Source organism: Palaemon carinicauda, chromosome 15 (genome assembly GCF_036898095.1).
Source record: "Palaemon carinicauda isolate YSFRI2023 chromosome 15, ASM3689809v2, whole genome shotgun sequence".
Taxonomy (NCBI): domain Eukaryota; kingdom Metazoa; phylum Arthropoda; class Malacostraca; order Decapoda; family Palaemonidae; genus Palaemon; species Palaemon carinicauda.
In genome coordinates, this window is record NC_090739.1 from 135,204,904 (window position 1) to 135,221,909 (window position 17,006).

General features: G+C 34.3%; 2 long non-coding RNA genes across 2 annotated transcripts in view; one reads left to right on the forward strand and one right to left on the reverse strand.

The window, feature by feature from the left end:
- The window catches only part of LOC137654775 (uncharacterized), a 71,898-nt gene extending 62,245 nt beyond the window's left edge, over window positions 1-9,653 (forward strand). Inside the window, exon 3 of the long non-coding RNA XR_011046716.1 lies at window positions 9,451-9,653. This is a non-coding gene — a long non-coding RNA (uncharacterized lncRNA). The remainder of the gene's footprint in view (window positions 1-9,450) is intronic.
- Window positions 9,654-14,787: 5,134 nt separating this feature from the next.
- Window positions 14,788-17,006, reverse strand: part of LOC137654776 (uncharacterized) — a 314,879-nt gene continuing 312,660 nt past the window's right edge. Inside the window, exon 4 of the long non-coding RNA XR_011046717.1 lies at window positions 14,788-14,812. This is a non-coding gene — a long non-coding RNA (uncharacterized lncRNA). The remainder of the gene's footprint in view (window positions 14,813-17,006) is intronic.

The following is a 17,006-nucleotide window of genomic DNA, read 5'->3' on the forward strand; positions in this document are numbered from 1 at the left end:
ACGGTTCAATTTCAATCTTTGCCAATCTCCCTTACCTTGTCTCCTCTCCATCTTGTCTCTTATACTCTTAAGATGTCGATTTTCCTTTTCTCCATAACAGCTACACCCATCTTCTATCTCTTATTACATTCAAAATGTGTCGACCAAAGTTCAATGTTAATCCTTGCCAATCTCCCTTACCTTGTCTCCTCTCCATCTTGTCTCTTATACTCTTAAGATGTCAACTTTCCTTTTCTCCATAACAGCTACACCCACCTTCTATCTCTTATTACATTCAAAATGTGTCGACTACAGTTCAATTTTAATCTTTGCCAATCTCCCTTACCTTGTCTATTCTCCATCTTGTCTCTTATATTCTTAAGATGTCAACTTTCCTTTTCTCCATAACAGCTACACCCACCTTTTATCTCTTATTACATTCAAAATGTGTCGACCACGGTTCAATTTTAATCTTTGCCAATCTCCCTTACCTTGTCTCCTCTCCATTTTGTCTCTTAAACTCTTAAGATGTCAACTTTCCTATTCTCCATAACAGCTTCACCCACCTTCTATCTCTTAATACGTTCAGTATGTGTCGACCACAGTTCAATTTTAATCTTTGCTAATCTTCCTTACCTTGTCTCCTCCATCTTGTCTCTTATACTCTTAAGATGTCAACTTTCCTTTTCTCCATAACAGCTTCACCCACCTTTTATCTCTTATTACGTTCAAAATATGTCGACCACGGCTCAATGTTAATCTTTGTCAATCTCCCTTGCCTTGTCTCTTCTCCATCTTGTCTCCTCTCTAACTTGTCTCTTATACTCTCAAGATGTCGACTTTCCTTTTCTCCATAACATCTACACCCTCCTTATATTTCTTATTACATTCAAAATGTGTCGACCAGAGTTCAATTTTAATCTTTGCCAATCTCCCTTACCTTGTCTCCTCTCCATTTTGTCTCCTCTCCATCTTATCTCCTCTCCATCGTGTCTCTTATACTCTTAAGATGTCGACTTTCCTTTTCTCCATAACAGCTACACCCACCTTCTATCTCTTATTACGTTCAAAATATGTCGACCACAGTTCAATTTTAATCTTTGCCAATCTCCCTTGCCTTGTCTCCTCTCCATCTTGTCTCTTATACTCTTAAGATGTCAACTTTCCTTTTCTCCATAACAGCTACACCCACCTTTTATCTCTTATTACGTTCAAAATATGTCGACCACAGTTCAATGTTAATCCTTGCCAATCTCCCTTGCCTTGTCTCCTCTCCATCTTGTCTCCTCTCCATCTTGTCTCTTATACTCTCAAGATGTCGACTTTCCTTTTCTCCATAACAGCTACACCCACCTTGTATCTCTTATTACTTTCAAAATCTGTCGACCACAGTTCAATTTTAATCTTTGCCAATCTCCCTTACCTTGTGTCCTCTCCATCTTCTCTCTTATACTTTTAAGATGTCAACTTTCCTTTTCTCCATAACAGCTACACCCACCTTCTATCTCTTATTACCTTAAAAATGTGTCGACCACAGTTCAATTTTAATCTTTGCCAATCTCCCTTACCTTGTCTCCTCTCCATATTGTCTCTTATACTCTTAAGATGTCAACTTTCCTTTTCTCCATAACAGCTACACCCACCTTCTATCTCTTATTACGTCCAAAATGTGTCGACCAGAGTTCAATTTTAATCTTTGCCAATCTCCCTTACCTTGTGTCCTCTCCATCTTGTCTCCTTTCCATCTTGTCTCCTCTCCATCTTGTCTCCTTTCCATCTTGTCTCTTATACTCTCAAGATGTCGACTTTCCTTTTCTCCATAGCAGCTACACCCACCTTCTATCTCTTATTACTTTCAAAATCTGTCGACCACAGTTCAATTTTAATCTTTGCCAATTTTCTTTGCCTTGTCTCCTCTCCATCTTGTCTCTTATACTCTTAAGATGTTAACTTTCTTTTTGTCCATAACAGCTACACCCACCTTCTATCTCTTATTATATTCAAAATGTTTCGACCACAGTTCAATTTTAATCTTTGCCAATCTCCCTTGCCTTGTCTCCTCTCCATCTTGTCTCTTATACTCTTAAGATGTCAACTTTCCTTTTCTCCATAACAGCTACACCCACCTTCTATCTCTTATTATATTCAAAATGTTTCGACCACAGTTCAATTTTAATCTTTGCCAATCTCCCTTGCCTTGTCTCCTCTCCATCTTGTCTCTTATACTCTTAAGATGTCAACTTTCCTTTTCTCCATAACAGCTACACCCACCTTCTATCTCTTATTATATTCAAAATGTTTCGACCACAGTTCAATTTTAATCTTTGCCTATCGCCCTTGCCTTGTCTCCTCTCCATCTTGTCTCTTATACTCTTAAGATGGCAACTTTCCTTTTCTCCATAACAGCAACACTCACCTTCTATCATTCAAAAAGTGTCGACCACAGTTCAATTTTAATCTTTGCCAATCTCCCTTGCCTTGTTTCCTCTCCATCTTGTCTCCTTTCCATCTTTTCTCCTTTTCATCTTGTCTTTTATACTCTCAAGATGTCAACTTTCCTTTTCTCCATAACAGCTACACCCACCTTCTATCTCTTATTACTTTCAAAATGTGTCGACCACAGTTCAATTTTAATCTTTGCCAATTTCCCTTGCCTTGTCTCCTCTCCATCTCGTTTCTTATACTCTTAAGATGTCGACTTTCCTTTTCTCCATAACAGCTACACCCACCTTCTATCTCTTATTACATTCAAAATGTGTCGACCACAGTTCAATTTTAATCTTTGCCAATCTCCCTTACCTTGTCTCCTCTCCATCTTGTCTCTTATACTCTTAAGATGTCAACTTTCCTTTTCTCCATAACAGCTTCACTCACCTTCTATCTCTTATTACGTTCAAAATATGTCGACCATAGTTCAATTTTAATCTTTGCCAATCTCCCTTACCTTGTGTCCTCTCCATCTTGTCTCTTATACTCTTAAGAGGTCGACTTTCCTTTCTCCATAACAGCTTCACTCACCTTCTATCTCTTATTACGTTTGAAATATGTCGACCACAGTTCAATTTTAATCTTTGCCAATCTCCCTTACCTTGTGTCCTCTCCATCTCGTTTCTTATACTCTTAAGATGTCGACTTCAATCTCTTATTACGTTCGAAATATGTCGACCACAGTTCAATTTTAATCTTTGCCAATCTCCCTTACCTTGTGTCTTCTCCATCTCGTTTCTTATACTCTTAAGATGTCGACTTTCCTTTTCTCCATAACAGCTACACCCACCTTCTATCTCTTATTACGTTCGAAATATGTCGACCACAGTTCAATTTTAATCTTTGCCAATCTCCCTTACCTTGTGTCCTCTCCATCTCGTTTCTTATACTCTTAAGATTTCGACTTTCATTTTCTCCATAACAGCTACACCCACCTTCTATCTCTTATTACATTCAAAATGTGTCGATCACAGTTCAATTTTAATCTTTGCCAATCTCCCTTACCTTGTCTCCTCTCCATCTTGTCTCTCATACTCTTAAGATGTCAACTTTCCTTTTCTCCATAACGGCTACACCCACCTTCTATCTCTTATTATATTCAAAAAGTGTCGACCACAGTTCAATTTTAATCTTTGCCAATCTCCCTTGCCTTGTCTCCTCTCCATCTTGTCTCTTATACTCTTAAGATATCAACTTTCCTTTTCGCCATAACAGCTACACCCACCTTCTATCTCTTATTACGTCCAAAATGTGTCGACCAGAGTTCAATTTTAATCTTTGCCAATCTCCCTTACCTTGTGTTCTCTCCATCTTGTCTCCTTTCCATCTTGTCTCCTCTCCATCTTGTCTCCTTTCCATCTTGTCTTTTATACTCTCAAGATGTCGACTTTCCTTTTCTCCATAACAGCTACACCCACCTTCTATCTCTTATTACGTTCAAAATGTGTCGACCACAGTTCAATTTTAATCTTTGCCAATCTCCCTTGTCTTGTCTCCTCTCCATCTTTTCTCTTATACTTTTAAGATGTCAACTTTCCTTTTCTCCATAACAGCTTCACCTACCTTCTATCTCTTATTAGGTTCAAAATGTGTCGATCACAGTTCAATTTTAATCTTTGCTAATCTCCCTTACCTTGTCTCCTCTCCATCTTGTCTCCTTTCCATCTTGTCTCCTCTCCATCTTGTCTCCTTTCCATCTTGTCTCTTATACTCTCAAGATGTCGACTTTCCTTTTCTCCATAGCAGCTACACCCACCTTCTATCTCTTATTATTTTCAAAATCTGTCGACCACAGTTTAATTTTAATCTTTGCCAATTTTCTTTGCCTTGTCTCCTCTCCATCTTGTCTCTTATACTCTTAAGATGTTAACTTTCCTTTTCTCCATAACAGCTACACCCACCTTCTATCTCTTATTATATTCAAAATGTTTCGACCACAGTTCAATTTTAATCTTTGCCAATCTCCCTTGCCTTGTCTCCTCTCCATCTTGTCTCTTATACTCTTAAGATGTCAACTTTCCTTTTCTCCATAACAGCTACACCCACCTCCTATCTCTTATTATATTCAAAATGTTTCGACCACAGTTCAATTTTAATCTTTGCCAATCTCCCTTGCCTTGTCTCCTCTCCATCTTGTCTCTTATACTCTTAAGATGTCAACTTTCCTTTTCTCCATAACAGCTACACTCACCTTCTATCATTCAAAAAGTGTCGATCACAGTTCAATTTTAATCTTTGCCAATCTCCCTTGCCTTGTCTCCTCTCCATCTTGTCTCCTCTCCATCTTTTCTCCTTTCCATCTTGTCTTTTATACTCTCTAGATGTCAACTTTCCTTTTCTCCATAACAGCTACACCCACCTTCTATCTCTTATTACTTTCAAAATGTGTCGACCACAGTTCAATTTTAATCTTTGCCAATTTCCCTTGCCTTGTCTCCTCTCCATCTTGTTTCTTATACTCTTAAGATGTCGACTTTCCTTTTCTCCATAACAGCTACACCCACCTTCTATCTCTTATTACATTCAAAATGTGTCGACCACAGTTCAATTTTAATCTTTGCCAATCTCCCTTACCTTGTCTCCTCTCCATCTTGTCTCTTATACTCTTAAGATGTCAACTTTCCTTTTCTCCATAACAGCTTCACCCACCTTCTATCTCTTATTACGTTCAAAATATGTCGACCACAGTTCAATTTTAATCTTTGCCAATCTCCCTTACCTTGTCTCCTCTCCATCTTGTCTCTTATACTCTTAAGATGTCAACTTTCCTTTTCTCCATAACAGCCTCACCCACCTTCTATCTCTTATTACGTTCAAAATATGTCGACCACAGTTCAATTTTAATCTTTGCCAATCTCCCTTACCTTGTCTCCTCTCCCTCTTGTCTTTTATACTCTTAAGATGTCAACTTTCCTTTTCTCCATAACAGCTTCACCCACCTTCTACCTCTTATTACGTTCCAAATATGTCGACCACAGTTCAATTTTAATCTTTGCCAATCTCCCTTGCCTTGTCTCCTCTCCATCTTGTCTCTTATACTCTTAAGATGTCAACTTTCCTTTTTTCCATAACAGCTTCACCTACCTTCTATCTCTTATTACGTTCAAAATATGTCGACCACAGTTCAATTTTAATCTTTGCCAATCTCCCTTGCCTTGTGTCCTCTCCATCTTGTCTCTTATACTCTTAAGATGTCAACTTTCCTTTTCTCCATAACAGCTTCACCCACCTTCTGTCTCTTATTACGTTCAAAATGTGTCGACCACAGTTCAATTTTAATATTTGCCAATCTCCCTTGCCTTGTCTCCTCTCCATCTTGTCTTATATACTCTTAATATGTCAACTTTCCTTTTCTCCATAACAGCTTCACCTACCTTCTATCTCTTATTACGTTCAAAATATGTCGACCACAGTTCAATTTTAATCTTTGCCAATCTCCCTTACCTTGTCTCCTCTCCATCTTGTCTCTTATACTCTTAAGATGTCAACTTTCCTTTTCTCCATAACAGCTTCACCCACCTTCTGTCTCTTATTACGTTCAAAATGTGTCGACCACAGTTCAATTTTAATCTTTGCCAATCTCCCTTGCCTTGTCTCCTCTCCATCTTGTCTCCTCTCCATCTTGTCTCTTATACTCTCAAGATGTCAACTTTCCTTTTCTCCATAACCGCTTCACCCATCTTCTATCTCTTATTACGTTCAAAATATGTCGACCACAGTTCAATTTTAATCTTTGCCAATCTCCCTTACCTTGTCTCCTCTCCATCTTGTCTTTTATACTCTTAAGATGTCAACTTTCCTTTTCTCCATAACAGCTTCACCCACTTTCTATCTCTTATTACGTTCCAAATATGTCGACCACAGTTCAATATTAATCTTTGCCAATCTCCCTTACCTTGTCTCCTCTCCATCTCGTTTCTTATACTCTTAAATGTCAACTTTCCTTTTCTTCATAACAGCTTCACCCACCTTCTATCTCTTATTACGTTCAAAATATGTCGACCACAGTTCAATTTTAATCTTTGCCAATCTCCCTTGCCTTGTCTCCTCTCCATCTTGTCTCTTATACTCTTAAGATGTCGACTTTCCTTTTCTCCATAACAGCTACACCAACCTTCTATCTCTTATCACATTCAAAATGTGTCGACCACAGTTCAATTTTAATCTTTGCCAATTTTTTTTGCCTTGTCTCCTCTCCATTTTGTCTCTTATACTCTTAAGATGTCAACTTTCCTTTTCTCCATAACAGCTACACCCACCTTCAGTATCTCTTATTACGTTCAAAATGTGTCGACCACAGTTCAATTTCAATCTTTGCCAATCTCCCTTACCTTGTCTCCTCTCCATCTTGTCTCTTATACTCTTAAGATGTCAACTTTCCTTTTCTCCATAACAGCTACACCCACCTTCTATCTTTTATTATATTCAAAATGTTTCGACCACAGTTCAATTTTAATCTTTGCCAATCTCCCTTACCTTGTCTCCTCTCCATCTTGTCTCTTATACTCTTAAGATGGCAACTTTCCTTTTCTCCATAACAGCTACACCCACCTTCTATCTCTTATTATATTCAAAATGTTTCGACCACAGTTCAATTTTAATCTTTGCCAATCTCCCTTACCTTGTCTCCTCTCCATCTTGTCTCTTATACTCTTAAGATGTCAACTTTCCTTTTCTCCATAACAGCTACACCCACCTTCTATCTCTTATTATATTCAAAATGTTTCGACCACAGTTCAATTTTAATCTTTGCCAATCTCCCTTACCTTGTCTCCTCTCCATCTTGTCTCTTATACTCTTAAGATGTCAACTTCCCTTTTCTCCATAACAGCTTCACCCATCTTCTATCTCTTATTATATTCAAAATGTTTCGACCACAGTTCAATTTTAATCTTTGCCAATCTCCCTTGCCTTGTCTCCTCTCCATCTTGTCTCTTATACTCTTAAGACGTCAACTTTCCTTTTCTCCATAACAGCTACACCCACCTTCAGTATCTCTTATTACGTTCAAAATGTGTCGACCACAGTTCAATTTTAATCTTTGCCAATCTCCCTTACCTTGTCTCCTCTCCATCTTGTCTCTTATACTCTTAAGATGGCAACTTTCCTTTTCGCCATAACAGCTTCACCCACCTTCTATCTCTTATTATATTCAAAATGTTTCGACCACAGTTCAATTCTAATCTTTGCCTATCGCCCTTGCCTTGTCTCCTCTCCATCTTGTCTCTTATACTCTTAAGATGTCAACTTCCCTTTTCTCCATAACAGCTTCACCCACCTTCTATCTCTTATCACATTCCAAAAGTGTCGACCACAGTTCAATTTTAATCTTTGTAAATCTTCCTTACCCTGTGTCCTCTCCATCTTGTCTATTATACTTTTAAGATATCAACTTCCTTGTCTCCATAACATCTACCTCTCCTTCCTTCTATCTCTTATAACATTTAATACAATCCCACCACATTTCTTTACCAATATCTTTTACCTTGTTTCCTCTCTATCCTGTTAGAAGATATCAACTTCCTTCTCTCCATAACATCTACCTCTCCTTCCTTCTATCTCTTATAACATTTAATACAATCCCACCACATTTCTTTACCAATATCTTTTACCTTGTTTCCTCTCTATCCTGTTAGAAGATATCAACTTCCTTCTCTCCATAACATCTACCTCTGCTTCCTTCTATCTCTTATTACATTTAATACAATTCCACTACATTTCTTTGCCAATCTCATTTACCTTGTTTCCTTCTTCCAAGAACAGACTTCCTAAAACTAGGTGATCCTCTTCCGTCTTCCACATTTGTTCCTCTTGATAATGGTATCCAAGATTCCCTACTATGATTAGCGACACTATCTAAATGTATTATACAATACCTTACATTTGGTACATACAGTAGGTCTGTACTGAGGATATATTTTTCTTGCAAGATAATTTTTCCATAAGTTTCACTAAATTGACCTCTGGATCACATTTGCCCCCTTAATTTAGTCTACACCTTTTCAAATTCTACAAGTATGTGATATAATATATTCATCTTGCAAGATAATTTTGTTTATAATTTTCACTTTAAATCGTCCTCTGGATCACATTTGCCCCCTTAATTTAGTCTACACCTTTTCAAATTCTACAAGTAGGCCTATGTGATATAATATATTCCTCTTGCAAGATAATTTTTCTATAATTTTCACTCAAAATCGTCCTCTGGATTACATTTGCCCCCCTAATTTAGTCTACACCTTTTCAAATTCTACAAGCATGTGATATATAATGTATACCTCTTTCAAGATAATTCTCGTACAATTTTCACCCTAAATCGTCGTCTAGATTTGTCCCCTTAATTTTAGTCTACACATCTACTTATTTTCTCTTCCTCTCATGTATGTGTTTTGACTGATAGTCTTTGTTCCTCCTTCATGACTGTTTAAATTTCGTGTTCTTTGAAAGAGCTGTGACAATATTGCAATGCTTTTTTCAATGGTGTCTGTACTTCTCAATGTTTTATGAATCTAGTCTCCCTACTAATATTGCTTAAGTGTTATCTTTCTTCTTTGATCTAATTAATGTTGGATAAATGTAAGTGTTCTAATTTCTTCTACATAATGTATACTGACCTGAAGTCACATCCATACCATTATCCTCATCTTAAACATCCAGTACTGTTGTTACCATACATTGTATCCTTTCATGTTTATTGCACTTTTTATTTTTTGAAAAATCGTAACGTGTCATTCGAATTTGGTTGGTACTAAAAGTTTATTCTAGTTATACATAGGTCTCAAATACTGCTTGTCCTGAATAATGTATCGTATGATAATTTTGTAGTCAAGTATCCCTAGTGTATGTCTAAGAATCGCTTGCAATTTGCGTTTTGACGTAAAGGCAGCGAAACATATGTTATAACTCCGTGATACATGGTAAAGTTGACATCAACCATTGTGTACTACGGTGAATATTGAAGGTCAAATTTTTCTTTTACTGTAGTGTGGATATGTACGTGAGATGATGTCATTCATCTACAAATGGAAGTATTGGTCCTAGCGTATTTAACCCATTTTTCATGGTAAAGGAAGAAATGGATAAGCAGTGAAGATACGGACTGTCGAAGACGATGATTTCAAACGAAGGAATGGAAGGGGAACCGTAGTCTCCTGGCAGTATATTGGTGGGCGTTTGCCGGAACTATCTCCACAAAATCGAATAAATAACCATATGGCAACCCCAGACTTATAAAACTAAAGAGAACCATTGTACAATATGAGGGTCAATTACAAAACATTTTGGTTCAAATAAAATTGTATATTGACGATTTTTTTACTATTCCATACCTACACATATCAGTCATGGTGTATCTATTTGTTGACAAATTTATTTTGGTTCAAATAAACTGGATATTGACGAAATATTTTTGGTTTATTTTCCAATTATATATACATACAATGGTTACGATTTTGCTGCAGAGACAATGGTTACGATTTTGCTGCAGAGCCGCAGCCAAAGAAAAAAAAAGCAAAAAAAAAAAAAAAATCAATTTTTATACAATTATGCGTCCAGATTTGTAGTAAGTTCGCCCTGGATTACCAGCTATCTGTAATGTTTTTTCTTGGGGAACGGCGATCCTCTTGTCTGTTGTTGTACCTGGAAAAGAAAAGAAAAACCATTCGTTTTGGAATCATTTAAAAGAGAACAAGTTTAACAAGGGACATTGAGAAAGAATAAATATTTGCTTTTCAACTTATTCGATCAAAAGCAAACTTTTTCAAATAGTTTTACTGATACAACATACAGTACAGTATACTCTTTTCCTATTTTATTCAAGAGACATTTTCCTATTTTATTCAAGAGACATTTTTGGTCATGTTAAGACTAATACAAATTATTTAGTAACGTCTACTTCGCTTATAAACGTTTTGGAAAAAGTTCAAATGTCTTAAGTTAATTACATGAAGTTATTAAATAATTATTGGCAGTAAATTTTTGACAATAACAAAATGTAAATATGTTACATTAAAAGCAAAACAGATGCAAAACATAGGGAAATGCTATTTCAAATACCTATCCAAGCGAAAAGGACTGAAAAAACCTAATGTATCTATAACCCAAGAGGGGCAAATCAAACAAGAAAAACATTAACAGAAACAGGCAAGTGCAAATCACAATTGCATTGGAGAGAACCAGTTGGACCTCACAAAGGCAGGTCAGATATGCTGGCTGAGACAATTAGTTGAAAAATACAGGTAACATTATATGACAAATGTATTGACGTAGAAACAGAATGACTAAGACAAAAAATAAACTGTATTAATGAGAAAACCCTAGATAAGATTAATTAAAATGCGAGAGAGAGAGAGAGAGAGAGAGAGAGAGAGAGAGAGAGAGAGAGACCAACCTTGTAATTTAACGAATTATTTGTGATGTATAACCTCACGAACATATATTATTTGTGATGTATTGGAAAAAAAAAAAAAAAAAAAAACACCCTTTTCTAAAAATATCATATAAATTTCGGATTTAACTAGATTTTTCCCGTGGGCTAGACACATTAGATTATAGGTTCATATCCCAAATGATCGACAATGAACCTGACTTTTGAATAAAAACCAATTATCCTTGAAACAACCTTAAGCTGTCTGGATAAATGACAATGGGTCCTATCTATCCATGATTTTTGAATAACAAAAATCAATTAGCCTTGCAATAAAAAGTTTATCAGCCGGGATAAGTGACAATGGATCCTATCTATCCCTGACTTTTGATTAACATTTACTAAGACTTAAAAAATTCAAGGTTTGTCAACTACATCGATAAGTTCTAATGTTTAATTTTGAATATTTACAGGGGAGTATATTGGGTCCAAAGATTGAGCCAGATCTTACTAATAGAAGAAGAACCATTTTAGGTGCTGCGTGTGAAACTCTGGAGCCGGTATATTCTAACGGTATATTCTATTTGTTAATCGTAAATTATTATTATTATTATTATTATTATTATTATTATTATTATTAATAGCCAAGCTACAACCCTAGTTGGAAAAGCAAGATGCTATAAGCCCAAGGGCTCAAATAGGGAAAAATAGCTCAGTGAGGAAAGGAAATAAGTAAATGATGAGAACAAGTTAACAATAAATCATTCTAAAACAGTAACAATGTCAAAACAGTCATGTCCTATATAAACTAATAACAACGTCAAAAACAGATATGTCATATATAAACTATAAAAACCTCATGTCAGCCTGGTCAACATACTGTAAATTCAGATTTACTTTCGAATTGTGAACTAAATTTAATCTTAAAGAGTTGTTAGTTGATATTGTGAATTTTATTAAAGTATTTTCTTATGCAAGTTTTGAGTATTCACTTTAGTAGATTAAATCTTCAATGAAGGGAGAAATTATACTATTTTAATTTACACTAACAGAATAATACATTACTTTAAAGTACCAAGAAATATATTGAATCATCTGTATTTTGTAACTCCTGGTTATGTAATCCAAGCTGCTCTAAAAATAAGGACTTCTGATGATATATTAATATTTTCCTTTTGTATGCAATAAACTAAAATTCTTTTTAAAATTGAGTGGAGAAAAATAGTTTGTTATTAATCTATTGGATTAATTTTCCCTTTAAATTTTTAACCCAGACGCTAAAAATAATAAAATAAAACTATGTCAATTAGTATGAAATTGGGATAAAATACCTTCCTTAATATTGCCATTAAAATTTTCGACCCAGAAGCTAAAAATAATGCTAATAAAACTATGTCAGTTAGTAAGAAATTGGGACAAAAGACCTACCCCAAAATTGTCATAACTCTGAGAAGTGCAAATAAAAGTTATGGATAGCCATAAATCTTGTAAATTAAAACCTGGTTGAGAAATTGGGAAATTCATTAATTAAAATAAGACCCTTTGGATTTAATGGAATTAAAGTCCCAAACCAAAATTAATTTGTAATTTTGTAAAGAAAAATGTACTCCAGTATTTGTTTTAGAGTACAGTTTCGCTTAGTGTACCAAAGGGGCTATAACTACTGTAACTACCTAAATAGATTTTCGTGTCAGGGAACAGGTAGAAATTCCAGCATGAACTGGTTATAGAAAAGCTGAAAATGGGGGAGGGGGTTGGTTGAAGGTTTCGACTGAAGGTAGTTATAATACAGGATCAGAAAGGGTTTGAAAGTCACCGAAGAAAGAGCTCTCGAAGTAAGAACTTTGTAGAAGTAAGAACTTTGTAGAAGAAAGAGCTCTCTCGTAGAAAGAGCTCTCACGTAGAAAGCGCTCTCGAATAAAGAGCGCCCGAAGGAAGAGCTCTGAAAGCAAAAACCTCTCGAAGATAGCTTCCTAAGCAAAAGTGTGTCGTCATTTTAAGTCTGCCTATATTTGACAAAATTAGGGTAGGACATTATATGATGTGGAAGGATTTTCAATTAATCAAAAGCTATTTTCAATATTTTGAAGGTTATCAACGAATAACATTCTCCTACTTATTATATATTTTACTGTATGTAGGTATTCACCATCAAATTATTAAAACTACCCTAGGATTTCCTATACTTATAACAATGGAAGTTTTTAATAAACTTTATTCAAGACCAATTTTCTATTCCTAACTTACCCCTATGTATCCAAATTTAATTTGGTATTAATTTAATACGTGATGTAAACCAAAACCTGCTATTGAAAACTGATGAAATATTTCATTACAAAATATTCATTAGCTCAAAACCTAAATCACAAAATTTAAAACAACTCAAAAACTGAATCACAAAATTTTCACTAACTCAAAAACTAAATCACAAAATTTTCGCTAACTCAAAAACTAAATCACAATTTTCGCTAACTCAAAAACTAAATCACAATTTTGGCTAACTCAAAAACTAAATCACAATTTTCGCTAACTCAAAAACTAAATAACAAAATTTTGGCTAACTCAAAAACTCAAATCACAAAATTTGTGCTAACTCAAAAACTAATTCACAAAACTTTCACTAACTCAAAATCTAAAGCAAAAAATTTTCAATAACTCAAAATCTATATCACAAAATTTTCACTAACTCAAAAAACTAAATTATCAAACTAAGACAACCATGGTAATTAGTAAGAAAAGACTAGAGAATGATTTTTCCAAAACGAAAATTTTAAGCTAAACGACTTTAATGCAATAGTTCTGGTATCCTTTCCATTGCCAAAATACTGCCATGTCTGACAGTCACTCGAGATTTTAAAAATCTGAACCACAGAGATTATTATACAAAATGCTCACAAAATGTTAATTCAGAAGTCATAAACAGTTTTAATGATTCTAATATCAATGCAATTGCTAGATAATTCGAAAACGTATTAATGGCCAAAGTATAATAATTTTATCATGGATAATTTAAGTCGATTATAATTGTAAACGATGGAAAAGATTTCAGTTGGAAAGTCACACTTGTTTAATTCATACTTCAAAGCTAATAATCTGAACATCTGCACAAGGAGAGAGAGAGAGAGAGAGAGAGAGAGAGAGAGAGAGAGAGAGAGAGAGAGAGAGAGAGAGAGAGAGAGAGAGAGAGAGAGAGAGAGAGTAAAATAAGGATGCAATACAAGGGTGAATGGTAAAATGAGTATGGGATTCAACTACAACCCAAACTCCAAAAAGAGCCTTCTGTGTAATGGTATGAAGCAGCTATAGTTGTGAAACACTTTTACAAAAAGGGTTCCTGCCAATATCAATTGCACTATTTGTGTGGGTCAAATCTCCTATAAAAAAAATTTCAAGCATTTTATTTAATGGATAGACCCGCTTCCCGAATATTAATCTCCGTTTTACTAAAATTGCTACTGTAAATTGGGCAACAGAATCAGGAGAGACCATATTTACAACTTGCCAAAGTTCCGTTTTCAACGTAAAATTAAAAATAAATCTGCCTTGATAGTAGTCCCTCATAGTGAATGTGAAATAAGCTTATTCAAGAAAATATGAGTAATGGTAAAGTAATAAAAGTCCTACGAAATGCAGAGAAATGAAAAAAGTATAAAAAGTGAACACTCACCATAAGCATATATAAGTGTTGTTTGCAGATTATCACCATCTTCAAGTAAGTGTTGTTTGCAGATTATCACCATCTTCAAGTAAGTGTTGTTTGCAGACTATCACCATCTTCAAGTGTGTAATTGTTTGCAGACTATCACCATCTCCAAGTAAGTGTTGTTTGCAGACTATCACCATCTTCAAGTGTGTAATTGTTTGCATACTATCACCATCTTCAAGTGTGTAATTGTTTGCAGACTATCACCATCTTCAAGTGTGTAATTGTTTGCAGACTATCACCATCTTCAAGTGTGTAATTGTTTGCAGACTATCACCCTGTAAGGTAAACAATTCTATGAGAGTTCAATATAAATAATAAAATTATTAGATAATTTCACACTTTCCTTTATACATTTATACACTTATTTACTGACGTAATAACTGGACGAAAAACTGTAATGCCAATTCATTTTACTTTGGCATCTAGTATCAGTAATGAGGATTATGAAAAAAGATAAAATTTAACAATTGCTTTTAATTGGTTTTCGTTATAATTAACTTTGATTACCGTTCAAGGTTATTCCTAATCGTGTGGATGAATCAGTAGAACTTCAAAAGTTCAAAGGTGCAGCAAATGTTTTTATGTTGAACAGGCTGACAATAGTTTATATATGACATAGCTGTTTTAAAGTTGTTACTGTTTTTAGAATGATTTATTGTTATTTTGTTCTCATCATTTATTTATTTCCTTATTTCCTTTCCTCACTGGGCTATTTTTCCCTGTTGGAGCCCTTGGGCTTGTAGCATCTTGCTTTTCCAACTAGGGTTGTAGCTTGGCTAATAATAATAATAATAATAATAATAATAATAATAATAATAATAATAATAATAATACAACATCAGATATCAACTTCTACTGGACTGGAAAAATTTTATTAATTGTGATAGATTATGAAAGATACTCGTATATATGAATGTTGACATTTTCAACATTCGTGCTTTCCAAGTGTATAATTAACCTGCTTATAAATGTACCTAATTCTGACTTTTTTTCGCCCCTTAAATCAGGTCATGTTCATCATAATCCTTTTTTTCATCAGTTTTACTAATACTTAAGATAAATTGAGAGTTCTTCTTTATTCATTATTATTATCATTATTAATCATTATTATTATTATTAATTATTATTATTATTATTATTATCACTAGCTAAGATACAACCCTGTTGGAAAAGCAAAATGCTGTAAGCCCAATGGCTCCAACAGGGAAAATAGCCCAGTAAGGAAAGGAAATAAGGTTATAAATAAACGATATAAGTAATGCACAATTAAAACAAAATATTTTAAAAACATTAACATTAAAATAGATATTTCATATATTGAACTATAAAAAGACATGTCAGCCTGTTCAACATAATAACATTTGCTGCAACTTTGAACTTTTGAAGTTCTTCTGATTAAACTACCCGATTAAGATGATCATTCCACAACTTGGTCATAGCTGGAATAAAACTTTAGAGTACTGTACAGTATTGAGCCCCATTCTGGAGAAGGTCTGACTATTACAATTAACTGCATGCCTAGTATCACGAAAAGTAGTTTCATCTGAATTCTTATATAATCTATTATCATCATTCATTTTACCACGGGAAACCTAATGGGAAAACATATGCTACAGTAAGGCCTCTGACAATGGGAAGAAAAGCTTTCTCAAACAGTTTTTTTTTTTTTTATATTTTCAACAGCCACATTAAACAAATTAGCCCATATACTCCTACTTTCCTCACTAACTGTTCCTAATGTCATAGTATGTATGTACACTTGTACAGTATATATAAATATATATATATATATATATATATATATATATATATATATATATATATATATATATATATATATATATATATAAATATATATATATATATATATATATATAAATATATATATATAAATATATATAAATTATATATATATATATATATATATATATATATATATATATATATATATATATATATATTTCTTTCGTCTAACAATCACCGACACAATTTACAAAAAATACCTCATCTCTATGACAAAAGTATGATCGTAGTTGCAAATTATCGCACAACATATGTCCCATATGCCATACGTCATCTATTATAACAATCACTTATGTCTTTACGAATTATATTTCTCCTAAAGTATTGAAAATAATTATAAATTAACACGGCAGATTGAATATTTACCGTTATTAAGTAGATCAAGAAAACACGTCCTCCTCACCAGGAATTTAAGACCCATTACAGAGTACTCTTAAAATCGCTTACATTGTCAGCCAATCAGAGACAACCACGAGCTACCTGTTTCTACATCTGACCTCGCATTGGCTGGGACCTGATGACGTCATTCCAAACAATCTCACAGGATTCTTAAGACAGACTATTCCTAAATGGTTTTTTAAACAACGTCGAGGGTTTAAAAAGGAATCAAGACTTGGAAATCAATTTCAAGGATAATTATATCTATACTATTAGAAGCTATAGACC